At 40.1% G+C, this 17,341-nt stretch overlaps 10 non-coding genes across 10 annotated transcripts; all 10 read left to right on the forward strand.

The window, feature by feature from the left end:
* The first annotated feature begins 1,627 nt into the window (after positions 1-1,627).
* On the forward strand, positions 1,628-1,709 carry TRNAS-GCU (transfer RNA serine (anticodon GCU)). The gene has a single exon. It is a non-coding gene; the product is annotated as a tRNA-Ser (tRNA).
* Positions 1,710-3,977: 2,268 nt separating this feature from the next.
* Positions 3,978-4,059, forward strand: TRNAS-GCU (transfer RNA serine (anticodon GCU)). Its single transcript has one exon. It is a non-coding gene; the product is annotated as a tRNA-Ser (tRNA).
* Positions 4,060-5,929: 1,870 nt separating this feature from the next.
* Positions 5,930-6,001, forward strand: TRNAD-GUC (transfer RNA aspartic acid (anticodon GUC)). Its single transcript has one exon. It is a non-coding gene; the product is annotated as a tRNA-Asp (tRNA).
* Positions 6,002-7,106: 1,105 nt separating this feature from the next.
* On the forward strand, positions 7,107-7,178 carry TRNAD-GUC (transfer RNA aspartic acid (anticodon GUC)). The gene has a single exon. It is a non-coding gene; the product is annotated as a tRNA-Asp (tRNA).
* A 1,081-nt stretch (positions 7,179-8,259) lies between these two features.
* On the forward strand, positions 8,260-8,331 carry TRNAD-GUC (transfer RNA aspartic acid (anticodon GUC)). Its single transcript has one exon. It is a non-coding gene; the product is annotated as a tRNA-Asp (tRNA).
* A 1,081-nt stretch (positions 8,332-9,412) lies between these two features.
* TRNAD-GUC (transfer RNA aspartic acid (anticodon GUC)) lies at positions 9,413-9,484 on the forward strand. The gene has a single exon. It is a non-coding gene; the product is annotated as a tRNA-Asp (tRNA).
* Positions 9,485-10,565: 1,081 nt separating this feature from the next.
* TRNAD-GUC (transfer RNA aspartic acid (anticodon GUC)) lies at positions 10,566-10,637 on the forward strand. The gene has a single exon. It is a non-coding gene; the product is annotated as a tRNA-Asp (tRNA).
* Positions 10,638-11,718: 1,081 nt separating this feature from the next.
* On the forward strand, positions 11,719-11,790 carry TRNAD-GUC (transfer RNA aspartic acid (anticodon GUC)). Its single transcript has one exon. It is a non-coding gene; the product is annotated as a tRNA-Asp (tRNA).
* A 1,081-nt stretch (positions 11,791-12,871) lies between these two features.
* TRNAD-GUC (transfer RNA aspartic acid (anticodon GUC)) lies at positions 12,872-12,943 on the forward strand. The gene has a single exon. It is a non-coding gene; the product is annotated as a tRNA-Asp (tRNA).
* Positions 12,944-14,024: 1,081 nt separating this feature from the next.
* Positions 14,025-14,096, forward strand: TRNAD-GUC (transfer RNA aspartic acid (anticodon GUC)). Its single transcript has one exon. It is a non-coding gene; the product is annotated as a tRNA-Asp (tRNA).
* The last annotated feature ends 3,245 nt before the right edge of the window (positions 14,097-17,341 follow it).

Below are 17,341 nucleotides of genomic sequence, written 5' to 3' on the forward strand. Positions count from 1 at the left end.
TTTTGTAGATGTGTTCTAGTAGACCTATATATACACTCATCTAGTTCTTGCATGCCATTCAATGACATTTTTATAAACAAGAAAAGATTTGATTTTAAATAAGGGAAAATAAATTTAGAATACATATTACTGACACTTCTCAAAATTTGTAAAACACTTTTTAGGGATCAGGTTTGGTTATAAAACAGCTGGAAACTAACCAAAGAAAAAAAATGAAAATAAGTTGACGAGGTGGCCGAGTGGTTAAGGCGATGGACTGCTAATCCATTGTGCTCTGCATCCCATCCTCGTCGGGTGTTTTTGTAAATGACCCTTATTGTCTTCCAAAGCCCAAGATTGCAGGCAGGGCTAATACTGCCAAAACAGGTTGAAATTTGTTAAGCCGATTAGAGGAGCAGAACTCTAAAAACTTGTGTAAATGATAAACCTTCTAGAAAATGTTTGCATGGAACTATTACTACAAATGTTTTTTTTTGTAGATGTGTTCTAGTAGACCTATGTATACACTCATCTAGTTCTTGCATGCCATTTAATGACATTTTTATAAACAAGAAAATATTTGATTTTAAATAAGGGAAAATAAATTTAGAATACATATTACTGACACTTCTCAAAATTTGTAAAACACTTTTTAGGGATCAGGTTTAGTTATAAAACAGCTGGAAACTAACCAAAGAAAAAAATGAAAATAAGTTGACGAGGTGGCCGAGTGGTTAAGGCGATGGACTGCTAATCCATTGTGCTCTGCATCCCATCCTCGTCGGGTGTTTTTGTAAATGACCCTTATTGTCTTCCAAAGCCCAAGATTGCAGGCAGGGCTAATACTGCCAAAACAGGTTGAAATTTGTTAAGCCGATTAGAGGAGCAGAACTCTAAAAACTTGTGAAACCTTCTAGAAAATGTTTGCATGGAACTATTACTACAAATGTTTTTTTTTGTAGATGTATTCTAGTAGACCTATATATACACTCATCTAGTTCTTGCATGCCATTTAATGACATTTTTATAAACAAGAAAAGATTTGATTTTAAATAAGGGAAAATAAATTTAGAATACATATTACTGACACTTCTCAAAATTTGTAAAACACTTTTTAGGGATCAGGTTTGGTTATAAAACAGCTGGAAACTAACCAAAGAAAAAAATGAAAATAAGTTGATGAGGTGGCCGAGTGGTTAAGGCGATGGACTGCTAATCCATTGTGCTCTGCATCCCATCCTTGTCGGGTGTTTTTGTAAATGACCCTTATTGTCTTCCAAAGCCCAAGATTGCAGGCAGGGCTAATACTGCCAAAACAGGTTGAAATTTGTTAAGCCGATTAGAGGAGCAGAACTCTAAAAACTTGTGTAAATGATAAACCTTCTAGAAAATGTTTGCATGGAACTATTACTACAAATATTTTTTTTGTAGATGTGTTCTAGTAGACCTATGTATACACTCATCTAGTTCTTGCATGCCATTTAATAACATTTTTATAAACAAGAAAAGATTTGATTTTAAATAAGGGAAAATAAATTTAGAATACATATTACTGACACTTCTCAAAATTTGTAAAACACTTTTTAGGGATCAGGTTTGGTTATAAAACAGCTGGAAACTAACCAAAGAAAAAAAATGAAAATAAGTTGACGAGGTGGCCGAGTGGTTAAGGCGATGGACTGCTAATCCATTGTGCACTGCATGCATGGGTTCAAATCCCATCCTCGTTGGTTGTTTTTGTAAATGACCCTTATTGTCTTCCAAAGCCCAAGATTGCAGGCAGGGCTAATACTGCCAAAACAGGTTGAAATTTGTTAAGCCGATTAGAGGAGCAGAACTCTAAAAACTTGTGTAAATGATAAACCTTCTAGAAAATGTTTGCATGGAACTATTACTACAAATGTTTTTTTTTGTAGATGTGTTCTAGTAGACCTATGTATACACTCATCTAGTTCTTGCATGCCATTTAATGACATTTTTATAAACAAGAAAATATTTGATTTTAAATAAGGGAAAATAAATTTAGAATACATATTACTGACACTTCTCAAAATTTGTAAAACACTTTTTAGGGATCAGGTTTAGTTATAAAACAGCTGGAAACTAACCAAAGAAAAAAATGAAAATAAGTTGACGAGGTGGCCGAGTGGTTAAGGCGATGGACTGCTAATCCATTGTGCTCTGCATCCCATCCTCGTCGGGTGTTTTTGTAAATGACCCTTATTGTCTTCCAAAGCCCAAGATTGCAGGCAGGGCTAATACTGCCAAAACAGGTTGAAATTTGTTAAGCCGATTAGAGGAGCAGAACTCTAAAAACTTGTGAAACCTTCTAGAAAATGTTTGCATGGAACTATTACTACAAATGTTTTTTTTTGTAGATGTGTTCTAGTAGACCTATATATACACTCATCTAGTTCTTGCATGCCATTTAATGACATTTTTATAAACAAGAAAAGATTTGATTTTAAATAAGGGAAAATAAATTTAGAATACATATTACTGACACTTCTCAAAATTTGTAAAACACTTTTTAGGGATCAGGTTTGGTTATAAAACAGCTGGAAACTAACCAAAGAAAAAAAATGAAAATAAGTTGACGAGGTGGCCGAGTGGTTAAGGCGATGGACTGCTAATCCATTGTGCTCTGCATCCCATCCTCGTCGGGTGTTTTTGTAAATGACCCTTATTGTCTTCCAAAGCCCAAGATTGCAGGCAGGGCTAATACTGCCAAAACAGGTTGAAATTTGTTAAGCCGATTAGAGGAGCAGAACTCTAAAAACTTGTGTAAATGATAAACCTTCTAGAAAATGTTTGCATGGAACTATTACTACAAATATTTTTTTTGTAGATGTGTTCTAGTAGACCTATGTATACACTCATCTAGTTCTTGCATGCCATTTAATAACATTTTTATAAACAAGAAAAGATTTGATTTTAAATAAGGGAAAATAAATTTAGAATACATATTACTGACACTTCTCAAAATTTGTAAAACACTTTTTAGGGATCAGGTTTGGTTATAAAACAGCTGGAAACTAACCAAAGAAAAAAAATGAAAATAAGTTGACGAGGTGGCCGAGTGGTTAAGGCGATGGACTGCTAATCCATTGTGCTCTGCATCCCATCCTCGTCGGGTGTTTTTGTAAATGACCCTTATTGTCTTCCAAAGCCCAAGATTGCAGGCAGGGCTAATACTGCCAAAACAGGTTGAAATTTGTTAAGCCGATTAGAGGAGCAGAACTCTAAAAACTTGTGTAAATGATAAACCTTCTAGAAAATGTTTGCATGGAACTATTACTACAAATGTTTTTTTTTGTAGATGTGTTCTAGTAGACCTATGTATACACTCATCTAGTTCTTGCATGCCATTTAATGACATTTTTATAAACAAGAAAATATTTGATTTTAAATAAGGGAAAATAAATTTAGAATACATATTACTGACACTTCTCAAAATTTGTAAAACACTTTTTAGGGATCAGGTTTGGTTATAAAACAGCTGGAAACTAACCAAAGAAAAAAATGAAAATAAGTTGACGAGGTGGCCGAGTGGTTAAGGCGATGGACTGCTAATCCATTGTGCTCTGCATCCCATCCTCGTCGGGTGTTTTTGTAAATGACCCTTATTGTCTTCCAAAGCCCAAGATTGCAGGCAGGGCTAATACTGCCAAAACAGGTTGAAATTTGTTAAGCCGATTAGAGGAGCAGAACTCTAAAAACTTGTGAAACCTTCTAGAAAATGTTTGCATGGAACTATTACTACAAATGTTTTTTTTTGTAGATGTGTTCTAGTAGACCTATATATACACTCATCTAGTTCTTGCATGCCATTTAATGACATTTTTATAAACAAGAAAAGATTTGATTTTAAATAAGGGAAAATAAATTTAGAATACATATTACTGACACTTCTCAAAATTTGTAAAACACTTTTTAGGGATCAGGTTTGGTTATAAAACAGCTGGAAACTAACCAAAGAAAAAAAATGAAAATAAGTTGACGAGGTGGCCGAGTGGTTAAGGCGATAGACTGCTAATCCATTGTGCTCTGCATGCATGGGTTCAAATCCCATCCTCGTTGGGTGTTTTTGTAAATGACCATTATTGTCTTCCAAAGCCCAAGATTGCAGGCAGGGCTAATACTGCCAAAACAGGTTGAAATTTGTTAAGCCGATTAGAGGAGCAGAACTCTAAAAACTTGTGAAACCTTCTAGAAAATGTTTGCATGGAACTATTACTACAAATGTTTTTTTTTGTAGATGTGTTCTAGTAGACCTATATATACACTCATCTAGTTCTTGCATGCCATTCAATGACATTTTTATAAACAAGAAAAGATTTGATTTTAAATAAGGGAAAATAAATTTAGAATACATATTACTGACACTTCTCAAAATTTGTAAAACACTTTTTAGGGATCAGGTTTGGTTATAAAACAGCTGGAAACTAACCAAAGAAAAAAAATGAAAATAAGTTGACGAGGTGGCCGAGTGGTTAAGGCGATGGACTGCTAATCCATTGTGCTCTGCATCCCATCCTCGTCGGGTGTTTTTGTAAATGACCCTTATTGTCTTCCAAAGCCCAAGATTGCAGGCAGGGCTAATACTGCCAAAACAGGTTGAAATTTGTTAAGCCGATTAGAGGACCAGAACTCTAAAAACTTGTGTAAATGATAAACCTTCTAGAAAATGTTTGCATGGAACTATTACTACAAATGTTTTTTTTTGTAGATGTGTTCTAGTAGACCTATGTATACACTCATCTAGTTCTTGCATGCCATTTAATGACATTTTTATAAACAAGAAAATATTTGATTTTAAATAAGGGAAAATAAATTTAGAATACATATTACTGACACTTCTCAAAATTTGTAAAACACTTTTTAGGGATCAGGTTTGGTTATAAAACAGCTGGAAACTAACCAAAGAAAAAAATGAAAATAAGTTGACGAGGTGGCCGAGTGGTTAAGGCGATGGACTGCTAATCCATTGTGCTCTGCATCCCATCCTCGTCGGGTGTTTTTGTAAATGACCCTTATTGTCTTCCAAAGCCCAAGATTGCAGGCAGGGCTAATACTGCCAAAACAGGTTGAAATTTGTTAAGCCGATTAGAGGAGCAGAACTCTAAAAACTTGTGAAACCTTCTAGAAAATGTTTGCATGGAACTATTACTACAAATGTTTTTTTTTGTAGATGTGTTCTAGTAGACCTATATATACACTCATCTAGTTCTTGCATGCCATTTAATGACATTTTTATAAACAAGAAAAGATTTGATTTTAAATAAGGGAAAATAAATTTAGAATACATATTACTGACACTTCTCAAAATTTGTAAAACACTTTTTAGGGATCAGGTTTGGTTATAAAACAGCTGGAAACTAACCAAAGAAAAAAATGAAAATAAGTTGACGAGGTGGCCGAGTGGTTAAGGCGATGGACTGCTAATCCATTGTGCTCTGCATCCCATCCTGCAGTACCAGGATTATTATCTGTCTTACAAGCAGATACATTTAGAAAAATGCTAATTTTCTCTACAATTTTCTCTACGATTCGGATTGTATCGACCACATTTTACCACTTACATAAAGTACAATGTGTCACAAGAAAACAATCTCAGAATGCTTGGATAAATAAAAGAATTCCAAAGTTATTACCACATAAAGAGAAGACAATATGTCATTGCCATATTTATTCATTTTCCTATCATAGGGGGGCACACTAATCTGTATTAGAGTTGTTGAATGGTCTCAGTGGTGTCAGATTAATAGTGAATAACGAGCACAGGGATGTGGGGGCATAGCATAGTTACCAAAACAAAGACCACTCTCCGCATCGGACACGCCATACAGACCCATTCCACATATATGCCATTTACACAATGCACTCAGGCCACACATGCGCCGCCGCTAGGCCTGCTCCACGCAACTCACACAGCCCTGGTATCAGCAGGTCCTCGTTAGTATAGTGGAGAGTATCCCCGCCTGTCACGCGGGAGACCGGGGTTCGATTCCCCGACGGGGAGAATTGTCACTTTTAGACACATCAATAACCAGAATTATAAAACAAGACTCTTTCTTTTCACTTTGGGCGGTGTAATGTTTTCTATATGACGCTGTCCAATCAGCTTCTGCCCCTTCTGTCCAATCAGCTTCTGCCCCTTCCCTGTCCAGCAACACAGTGTGATCTTATAGTATACAGATTTCATTCCCAATTCTGTATTCAACTGGCTATATCTCAGGCTCTGTCACAGCTAGAACTGTGATTCTACTGTCATATGAAAGATTGGAATCTCCCCTTTCATATGCCACCAGAACCGCGGTTCTAGGTCGTCCACAGCCCGAGATATGGCTGTTTGAATGGATCCCCCTTCCCTCTAGACTGTCTCCTAATGCTGTGAAACAGCATCCTGCTGATAGGACAGAGTCAGAGGCTGGGAGGAAGCCCCACCTCAGGAGAATCGCTGCTGTTACCTCCCAGTTGTCTTATAAATCCTCATTTACATATTTAGAAAAAAGCTCATAACTTTTGAAATAATAAACGTTTTGGGACACAATTTTCACTAGTATTATCAGTGTGACAGCGCCTATCAAATTAGCTAGGAGATAGGGAAGTACAAGTGACAGAGCCTCTTTAAATAGGACGAAATTGCAGTACCAGGATTATTATCTGTCTTACAAGCAGATACATTTAGAAAAATGCTAATTTTCTCTACAATTTTCTCTACGATTCGGATTGTATCGACCACATTTTACCACTTACATAAAGTACAATGTGTCACAAGAAAACAATCTCAGAATGCTTGGATAAATAAAAGAATTCCAAAGTTATTACCACATAAAGAGAAGACAATATGTCATTGCCATATTTATTCATTTTCCTATCATAGGGGGGCACACTAATCTGTATTAGAGTTGTTGAATGGTCTCAGTGGTGTCAGATTAATAGTGAATAACGAGCACAGGGATGTGGGGGCATAGCATAGTTACCAAAACAAAGACCACTCTCCGCATCGGACACGCCATACAGACCCATTCCACATATATGCCATTTACACAATGCACTCAGGCCACACATGCGCCGCCGCTAGGCCTGCTCCACGCAACTCACACAGCCCTGGTATCAGCAGGTCCTCGTTAGTATAGTGGAGAGTATCCTCGCCTGTCATGCGGGGGACCGGGGTTCGATTCCCCGACGGGGAGAATTGTCACTTTTAGACACATCAATAACCAGAATTATAAAACAAGACTCTTTCTTTTCACTTTGGGCGGTGTAATGTTTTCTGTATGACGCTGTCCAATCAGCTTCTGCCCCTTCCCTGTCCAGCAACACAGTGTGATCTTATAGTATACAGCTTTCATTCCCAATTCTGTATTCAACTGGCTATATCTCAGGCTCTGTCACAGCTAGAACTGTGATTCTACTGTCATATGAAAGATTGGAATCTCCCCTTTCATATGCCACCAGAACCGCGGTTCTAGGTCGTCCACAGCCCGAGATATGCCTGTTTGAATGGATCCCCCTTCCCTCTAGACTGTCTCCTAATGCTGTGAAACAGCATCCTGCTGATAGGACAGAGTCAGAGGCTGGGAGGAAGCCCCACCTCAGGAGAATCGCTGCTGTTACCTCCCAGTTGTCTTATAAATCCTCATTTACATATTTAGAAAAAAGCTCATAACTTTTGAAATAATAAACGTTTTGGGACACAATTTTCACTAGTATTATCAGTGTGACAGCGCCTATCAAATTAGCTAGGAGATAGGGAAGTACAAGTGACAGAGCCTCTTTAAATAGGACGAAATTGCAGTACCAGGATTATTATCTGTCTTACAAGCAGATACATTTAGAAAAATGCTAATTTTCTCTACAATTTTCTCTACGATTCGGATTGTATCGACCACATTTTACCACTTACATAAAGTACAATGTGTCACAAGAAAACAATCTCAGAATGCTTGGATAAATAAAAGAATTCCAAAGTTATTACCACATAAAGAGAAGACAATATGTCATTGCCATATTTATTCATTTTCCTATCATAGGGGGGCACACTAATCTGTATTAGAGTTGTTGAATGGTCTCAGTGGTGTCAGATTAATAGTGAATAACGAGCACAGGGATGTGGGGGCATAGCATAGTTACCAAAACAAAGACCACTCTCCGCATCGGACACGCCATACAGACCCATTCCACATATATGCCATTTACACAATGCACTCAGGCCACACATGCGCCGCCGCTAGGCCTGCTCCACGCAACTCACACAGCCCTGGTATCAGCAGGTCCTCGTTAGTATAGTGGAGAGTATCCTCGCCTGTCATGCGGGGGACCGGGGTTCGATTCCCCGACGGGGAGAATTGTCACTTTTAGACACATCAATAACCAGAATTATAAAACAAGACTCTTTCTTTTCACTTTGGGCGGTGTAATGTTTTCTGTATGACGCTGTCCAATCAGCTTCTGCCCCTTCCCTGTCCAGCAACACAGTGTGATCTTATAGTATACAGCTTTCATTCCCAATTCTGTATTCAACTGGCTATATCTCAGGCTCTGTCACAGCTAGAACTGTGATTCTACTGTCATATGAAAGATTGGAATCTCCCCTTTCATATGCCACCAGAACCGCGGTTCTAGGTCGTCCACAGCCCGAGATATGGCTGTTTGAATGGATCCCCCTTCCCTCTAGACTGTCTCCTAATGCTGTGAAACAGCATCCTGCTGATAGGACAGAGTCAGAGGCTGGGAGGAAGCCCCACCTCAGGAGAATCGCTGCTGTTACCTCCCAGTTGTCTTATAAATCCTCATTTACATATTTAGAAAAAAGCTCATTACTTTTGAAATAATAAACGTTTTGGGACACAATTTTCACTAGTATTATCAGTGTGACAGCGCCTATCAAATTAGCTAGGAGATAGGGAAGTACAAGTGACAGAGCCTCTTTAAATAGGACGAAATTGCAGTACCAGGATTATTATCTGTCTTACAAGCAGATACATTTAGAAAAATGCTAATTTTCTCTACAATTTTCTCTACGATTCGGATTGTATCGACCACATTTTACCACTTACATAAAGTACAATGTGTCACAAGAAAACAATCTCAGAATGCTTGGATAAATAAAAGAATTCCAAAGTTATTACCACATAAAGAGAAGACAATATGTCATTGCCATATTTATTCATTTTCCTATCATAGGGGGGCACACTAATCTGTATTAGAGTTGTTGAATGGTCTCAGTGGTGTCAGATTAATAGTGAATAACGAGCACAGGGATGTGGGGGCATAGCATAGTTACCAAAACAAAGACCACTCTCCGCATCGGACACGCCATACAGACCCATTCCACATATATGCCATTTACACAATGCACTCAGGCCACACATGCGCCGCCGCTAGGCCTGCTCCACGCAACTCACACAGCCCTGGTATCAGCAGGTCCTCGTTAGTATAGTGGAGAGTATCCTCGCCTGTCATGCGGGGGACCGGGGTTCGATTCCCCGACGGGGAGAATTGTCACTTTTAGACACATCAATAACCAGAATTATAAAACAAGACTCTTTCTTTTCACTTTGGGCGGTGTAATGTTTTCTGTATGACGCTGTCCAATCAGCTTCTGCCCCTTCCCTGTCCAGCAACACAGTGTGATCTTATAGTATACAGCTTTCATTCCCAATTCTGTATTCAACTGGCTATATCTCAGGCTCTGTCACAGCTAGAACTGTGATTCTACTGTCATATGAAAGATTGGAATCTCCCCTTTCATATGCCACCAGAACCGCGGTTCTAGGTCGTCCACAGCCCGAGATATGGCTGTTTGAATGGATCCCCCTTCCCTCTAGACTGTCTCCTAATGCTGTGAAACAGCATCCTGCTGATAGGACAGAGTCAGAGGCTGGGAGGAAGCCCCACCTCAGGAGAATCGCTGCTGTTACCTCCCAGTTGTCTTATAAATCCTCATTTACATATTTAGAAAAAAGCTCATTACTTTTGAAATAATAAACGTTTTGGGACACAATTTTCACTAGTATTATCAGTGTGACAGCGCCTATCAAATTAGCTAGGAGATAGGGAAGTACAAGTGACAGAGCCTCTTTAAATAGGACGAAATTGCAGTACCAGGATTATTATCTGTCTTACAAGCAGATACATTTAGAAAAATGCTAATTTTCTCTACAATTTTCTCTACGATTCGGATTGTATCGACCACATTTTACCACTTACATAAAGTACAATGTGTCACAAGAAAACAATCTCAGAATGCTTGGATAAATAAAAGAATTCCAAAGTTATTACCACATAAAGAGAAGACAATATGTCATTGCCATATTTATTCATTTTCCTATCATAGGGGGGCACACTAATCTGTATTAGAGTTGTTGAATGGTCTCAGTGGTGTCAGATTAATAGTGAATAACGAGCACAGGGATGTGGGGGCATAGCATAGTTACCAAAACAAAGACCACTCTCCGCATCGGACACGCCATACAGACCCATTCCACATATATGCCATTTACACAATGCACTCAGGCCACACATGCGCCGCCGCTAGGCCTGCTCCACGCAACTCACACAGCCCTGGTATCAGCAGGTCCTCGTTAGTATAGTGGAGAGTATCCCCGCCTGTCATGCGGGAGACCGGGGTTCGATTCCCCGACGGGGAGAATTGTCACTTTTAGACACATCAATAACCAGAATTATAAAACAAGACTCTTTCTTTTCACTTTGGGCGGTGTAATGTTTTCTGTATGACGCTGTCCAATCAGCTTCTGCCCCTTCCCTGTCCAGCAACACAGTGTGATCTTATAGTATACAGCTTTCATTCCCAATTCTGTATTCAACTGGCTATATCTCAGGCTCTGTCACAGCTAGAACTGTGATTCTACTGTCATATGAAAGATTGGAATCTCCCCTTTCATATGCCACCAGAACCGCGGTTCTAGGTCGTCCACAGCCCGAGATATGGCTGTTTGAATGGATCCCCCTTCCCTCTAGACTGTCTCCTAATGCTGTGAAACAGCATCCTGCTGATAGGACAGAGTCAGAGGCTGGGAGGAAGCCCCACCTCAGGAGAATCGCTGCTGTTACCTCCCAGTTGTCTTATAAATCCTCATTTACATATTTAGAAAAAAGCTCATTACTTTTGAAATAATAAACGTTTTGGGACACAATTTTCACTAGTATTATCAGTGTGACAGCGCCTATCAAATTAGCTAGGAGATAGGGAAGTACAAGTGACAGAGCCTCTTTAAATAGGACGAAATTGCAGTACCAGGATTATTATCTGTCTTACAAGCAGATACATTTAGAAAAATGCTAATTTTCTCTACAATTTTCTCTACGATTCGGATTGTATCGACCACATTTTACCACTTACATAAAGTACAATGTGTCACAAGAAAACAATCTCAGAATGCTTGGATAAATAAAAGAATTCCAAAGTTATTACCACATAAAGAGAAGACAATATGTCATTGCCATATTTATTCATTTTCCTATCATAGGGGGGCACACTAATCTGTATTAGAGTTGTTGAATGGTCTCAGTGGTGTCAGATTAATAGTGAATAACGAGCACAGGGATGTGGGGGCATAGCATAGTTACCAAAACAAAGACCACTCTCCGCATCGGACACGCCATACAGACCCATTCCACATATATGCCATTTACACAATGCACTCAGGCCACACATGCGCCGCCGCTAGGCCTGCTCCACGCAACTCACACAGCCCTGGTATCAGCAGGTCCTCGTTAGTATAGTGGAGAGTATCCCCGCCTGTCATGCGGGAGACCGGGGTTCGATTCCCCGACGGGGAGAATTGTCACTTTTAGACACATCAATAACCAGAATTATAAAACAAGACTCTTTCTTTTCACTTTGGGCGGTGTAATGTTTTCTGTATGACGCTGTCCAATCAGCTTCTGCCCCTTCCCTGTCCAGCAACACAGTGTGATCTTATAGTATACAGCTTTCATTCCCAATTCTGTATTCAACTGGCTATATCTCAGGCTCTGTCACAGCTAGAACTGTGATTCTACTGTCATATGAAAGATTGGAATCTCCCCTTTCATATGCCACCAGAACCGCGGTTCTAGGTCGTCCACAGCCCGAGATATGGCTGTTTGAATGGATCCCCCTTCCCTCTAGACTGTCTCCTAATGCTGTGAAACAGCATCCTGCTGATAGGACAGAGTCAGAGGCTGGGAGGAAGCCCCACCTCAGGAGAATCGCTGCTGTTACCTCCCAGTTGTCTTATAAATCCTCATTTACATATTTAGAAAAAAGCTCATTACTTTTGAAATAATAAACGTTTTGGGACACAATTTTCACTAGTATTATCAGTGTGACAGCGCCTATCAAATTAGCTAGGAGATAGGGAAGTACAAGTGACAGAGCCTCTTTAAATAGGACGAAATTGCAGTACCAGGATTATTATCTGTCTTACAAGCAGATACATTTAGAAAAATGCTAATTTTCTCTACAATTTTCTCTACGATTCGGATTGTATCGACCACATTTTACCACTTACATAAAGTACAATGTGTCACAAGAAAACAATCTCAGAATGCTTGGATAAATAAAAGAATTCCAAAGTTATTACCACATAAAGAGAAGACAATATGTCATTGCCATATTTATTCATTTTCCTATCATAGGGGGGCACACTAATCTGTATTAGAGTTGTTGAATGGTCTCAGTGGTGTCAGATTAATAGTGAATAACGAGCACAGGGATGTGGGGGCATAGCATAGTTACCAAAACAAAGACCACTCTCCGCATCGGACACGCCATACAGACCCATTCCACATATATGCCATTTACACAATGCACTCAGGCCACACATGCGCCGCCGCTAGGCCTGCTCCACGCAACTCACACAGCCCTGGTATCAGCAGGTCCTCGTTAGTATAGTGGAGAGTATCCCCGCCTGTCATGCGGGAGACCGGGGTTCGATTCCCCGACGGGGAGAATTATCACTTTTAGACACATCAATAACCAGAATTATAAAACAAGACTCTTTCTTTTCACTTTGGGCGGTGTAATGTTTTCTATATGACGCTGTCCAATCAGCTTCTGCCCCTTCCCTGTCCAGCAACACAGTGTGATCTTATAGTATACAGCTTTCATTCCCAATTCTGTATTCAACTGGCTATATCTCAGGCTCTGTCACAGCTAGAACTGTGATTCTACTGTCATATGAAAGATTGGAATCTCCCCTTTCATATGCCACCAGAACCGCGGTTCTAGGTCGTCCACAGCCCGAGATATGGCTGTTTGAATGGATCCCCCTTCCCTCTAGACTGTCTCCTAATGCTGTGAAACAGCATCCTGCTGATAGGACAGAGTCAGAGGCTGGGAGGAAGCCCCACCTCAGGAGAATCGCTGCTGTTACCTCCCAGTTGTCTTATAAATCCTCATTTACATATTTAGAAAAAAGCTCATTACTTTTGAAATAATAAACGTTTTGGGACACAATTTTCACTAGTATTATCAGTGTGACAGCGCCTATCAAATTAGCTAGGAGATAGGGAAGTACAAGTGACAGAGCCTCTTTAAATAGGACGAAATTGCAGTACCAGGATTATTATCTGTCTTACAAGCAGATACATTTAGAAAAATGCTAATTTTCTCTACAATTTTCTCTACGATTCGGATTGTATCGACCACATTTTACCACTTACATAAAGTACAATGTGTCACAAGAAAACAATCTCAGAATGCTTGGATAAATAAAAGAATTCCAAAGTTATTACCACATAAAGAGAAGACAATATGTCATTGCCATATTTATTCATTTTCCTATCATAGGGGGGCACACTAATCTGTATTAGAGTTGTTGAATGGTCTCAGTGGTGTCAGATTAATAGTGAATAACGAGCACAGGGATGTGGGGGCATAGCATAGTTACCAAAACAAAGACCACTCTCCGCATCGGACACGCCATACAGACCCATTCCACATATATGCCATTTACACAATGCACTCAGGCCACACATGCGCCGCCGCTAGGCCTGCTCCACGCAACTCACACAGCCCTGGTATCAGCAGGTCCTCGTTAGTATAGTGGAGAGTATCCCCGCCTGTCATGCGGGAGACCGGGGTTCGATTCCCCGACGGGGAGAATTGTCACTTTTAGACACATCAATAACCAGAATTATAAAACAAGACTCTTTCTTTTCACTTTGGGCGGTGTAATGTTTTCTGTATGACGCTGTCCAATCAGCTTCTGCCCCTTCCCTGTCCAGCAACACAGTGTGATCTTATAGTATACAGCTTTCATTCCCAATTCTGTATTCAACTGGCTATATCTCAGGCTCTGTCACAGCTAGAACTGTGATTCTACTGTCATATGAAAGATTGGAATCTCCCCTTTCATATGCCACCAGAACCGCGGTTCTAGGTCGTCCACAGCCCGAGATATGGCTGTTTGAATGGATCCCCCTTCCCTCTAGACTGTCTCCTAATGCTGTGAAACAGCATCCTGCTGATAGGACAGAGTCAGAGGCTGGGAGGAAGCCCCACCTCAGGAGAATCGCTGCTGTTACCTCCCAGTTGTCTTATAAATCCTCATTTACATATTTAGAAAAAAGCTCATAACTTTTGAAATAATAAACGTTTTGGGACACAATTTTCACTAGTATTATCAGTGTGACAGCGCCTATCAAATTAGCTAGGAGATAGGGAAGTACAAGTGACAGAGCCTCTTTAAATAGGACGAAATTGCAGTACCAGGATTATTATCTGTCTTACAAGCAGATACATTTAGAAAAATGCTAATTTTCTCTACAATTTTCTCTACGATTCGGATTGTATCGACCACATTTTACCACTTACATAAAGTACAATGTGTCACAAGAAAACAATCTCAGAATGCTTGGATAAATAAAAGAATTCCAAAGTTATTACCACATAAAGAGAAGACAATATGTCATTGCCATATTTATTCATTTTCCTATCATAGGGGGGCACACTAATCTGTATTAGAGTTGTTGAATGGTCTCAGTGGTGTCAGATTAATAGTGAATAACGAGCACAGGGATGTGGGGGCATAGCATAGTTACCAAAACAAAGACCACTCTCCGCATCGGACACGCCATACAGACCCATTCCACATATATGCCATTTACACAATGCACTCAGGCCACACATGCGCCGCCGCTAGGCCTGCTCCACGCAACTCACACAGCCCTTGTATCAGCAGGTACTCGTTAGTATAGTGGAGAGTATCCCCGCCTGTCACGCGGGAGACCGGGGTTCGATTCCCCGACGGGGAGAATTGTCACTTTTAGACACATCAATAACCAGAATTATAAAACAAGACTCTTTCTTTTCACTTTGGGAGGTGTAATGTTTTCTATATGACGCTGTCCAATCAGCTTCTGCCCCTTCTGTCCAATCAGCTTCTGCCCCTTCCCTGTCCAGCAACACAGTATGATCTTATGGTATACAGCTTTCATTCCCAATTCTGTATTCAACTGGCTATATCTCAGGCTCTGTCACAGCTAGAACTGTGATTCTACTGTCATATGAAAGATTGGAATCTCCCCTTTCATATGCCACCAGAACCGCGGTTCTAGGTCGTCCACAGCCCGAGATATGGCTGTTTGAATGGATCCCCCTTCCCTCTAGACTGTCTCCTAATGCTGTGAAACAGCATCCTGCTGATAGGACAGAGTCAGAGGCTGGGAGGAAGCCCCACCTCAGGAGAATCGCTGCTGTTACCTCCCAGTTGTCTTATAAATCCTCATTTACATATTTAGAAAAAAGCTCATAACTTTTGAAATAATAAACGTTTTGGGACACAATTTTCACTAGTATTATCAGTGTGACAGCGCCTATCAAATTAGCTAGGAGATAGGGAAGTACAAGTGACAGAGCCTCTTTAAATAGGACGAAATTGCAGTACCAGGATTATTATCTGTCTTACAAGCAGATACATTTAGAAAAATGCTAATTTTCTCTACAATTTTCTCTACGATTCGGATTGTATCGACCACATTTTACCACTTACATAAAGTACAATGTGTCACAAGAAAACAATCTCAGAATGCTTGGATAAATAAAAGAATTCCAAAGTTATTACCACATAAAGAGAAGACAATATGTCATTGCCATATTTATTCATTTTCCTATCATAGGGGGGCACACTAATATGTATTAGAGTTGTTGAATGGTCTCAGTGGTGTCAGATTAATAGTGAATAACGAGCACAGGGATGTGGGGGCATAGCATAGTTACCAAAACAAAGACCACTCTCCGCATCGGACACGCCATACAGACCCATTCCACATATATGCCATTTACACAATGCACTCAGGCCACACATGCGCCGCCGCTAGGCCTGCTCCACGCAACTCACACAGCCCTTGTATCAGCAGGTACTCGTTAGTATAGTGGAGAGTATCCCCGCCTGTCACGCGGGAGACCGGGGTTCGATTCCCCGACGGGGAGAATTGTCACTTTTAGACACATCAATAACCAGAATTATAAAACAAGACTCTTTCTTTTCACTTTGGGCGGTGTAATGTTTTCTATATGACGCTGTCCAATCAGCTTCTGCCCCTTCTGTCCAATCAGCTTCTGCCCCTTCCCTGTCCAGCAACACAGTATGATCTTATGGTATACAGCTTTCATTCCCAATTCTGTATTCAACTGGCTATATCTCAGGCTCTGTCACAGCTAGAACTGTGATTCTACTGTCATATGAAAGATTGGAATCTCCCCTTTCATATGCCACCAGAACCGCGGTTCTAGGTCGTCCACAGCCCGAGATATGGCTGTTTGAATGGATCCCCCTTCCCTCTAGACTGTCTCCTAATGCTGTGAAACAGCATCCTGCTGATAGGACAGAGTCAGAGGCTGGGAGGAAGCCCCACCTCAGGAGAATCGCTGCTGTTACCTCCCAGTTGTCTTATAAATCCTCATTTACATATTTAGAAAAAAGCTCATAACTTTTGAAATAATAAACGTTTTGGGACACAATTTTCACTAGTATTATCAGTGTGACAGCGCCTATCAAATTAGCTAGGAGATAGGGAAGTACAAGTGACAGAGCCTCTTTAAATAGGACGAAATTGCAGTACCAGGATTATTATCTGTCTTACAAGCAGATACATTTAGAAAAATGCTAATTTTCTCTACAATTTTCTCTACGATTCGGATTGTATCGACCACATTTTACCACTTACATAAAGTACAATGTGTCACAAGAAAACAATCTCAGAATGCTTGGATAAATAAAAGAATTCCAAAGTTATTACCACATAAAGAGAAGACAATATGTCATTGCCATATTTATTCATTTTCCTATCATAGGGGGGCACACTAATCTGTATTAGAGTTGTTGAATGGTCTCAGTGGTGTCAG

This window comes from Rhinoderma darwinii (assembly GCF_050947455.1).
Source record: "Rhinoderma darwinii isolate aRhiDar2 chromosome 3 unlocalized genomic scaffold, aRhiDar2.hap1 SUPER_3_unloc_12, whole genome shotgun sequence".
NCBI classification, from domain to species: Eukaryota; Metazoa; Chordata; class Amphibia; order Anura; family Rhinodermatidae; genus Rhinoderma; species Rhinoderma darwinii.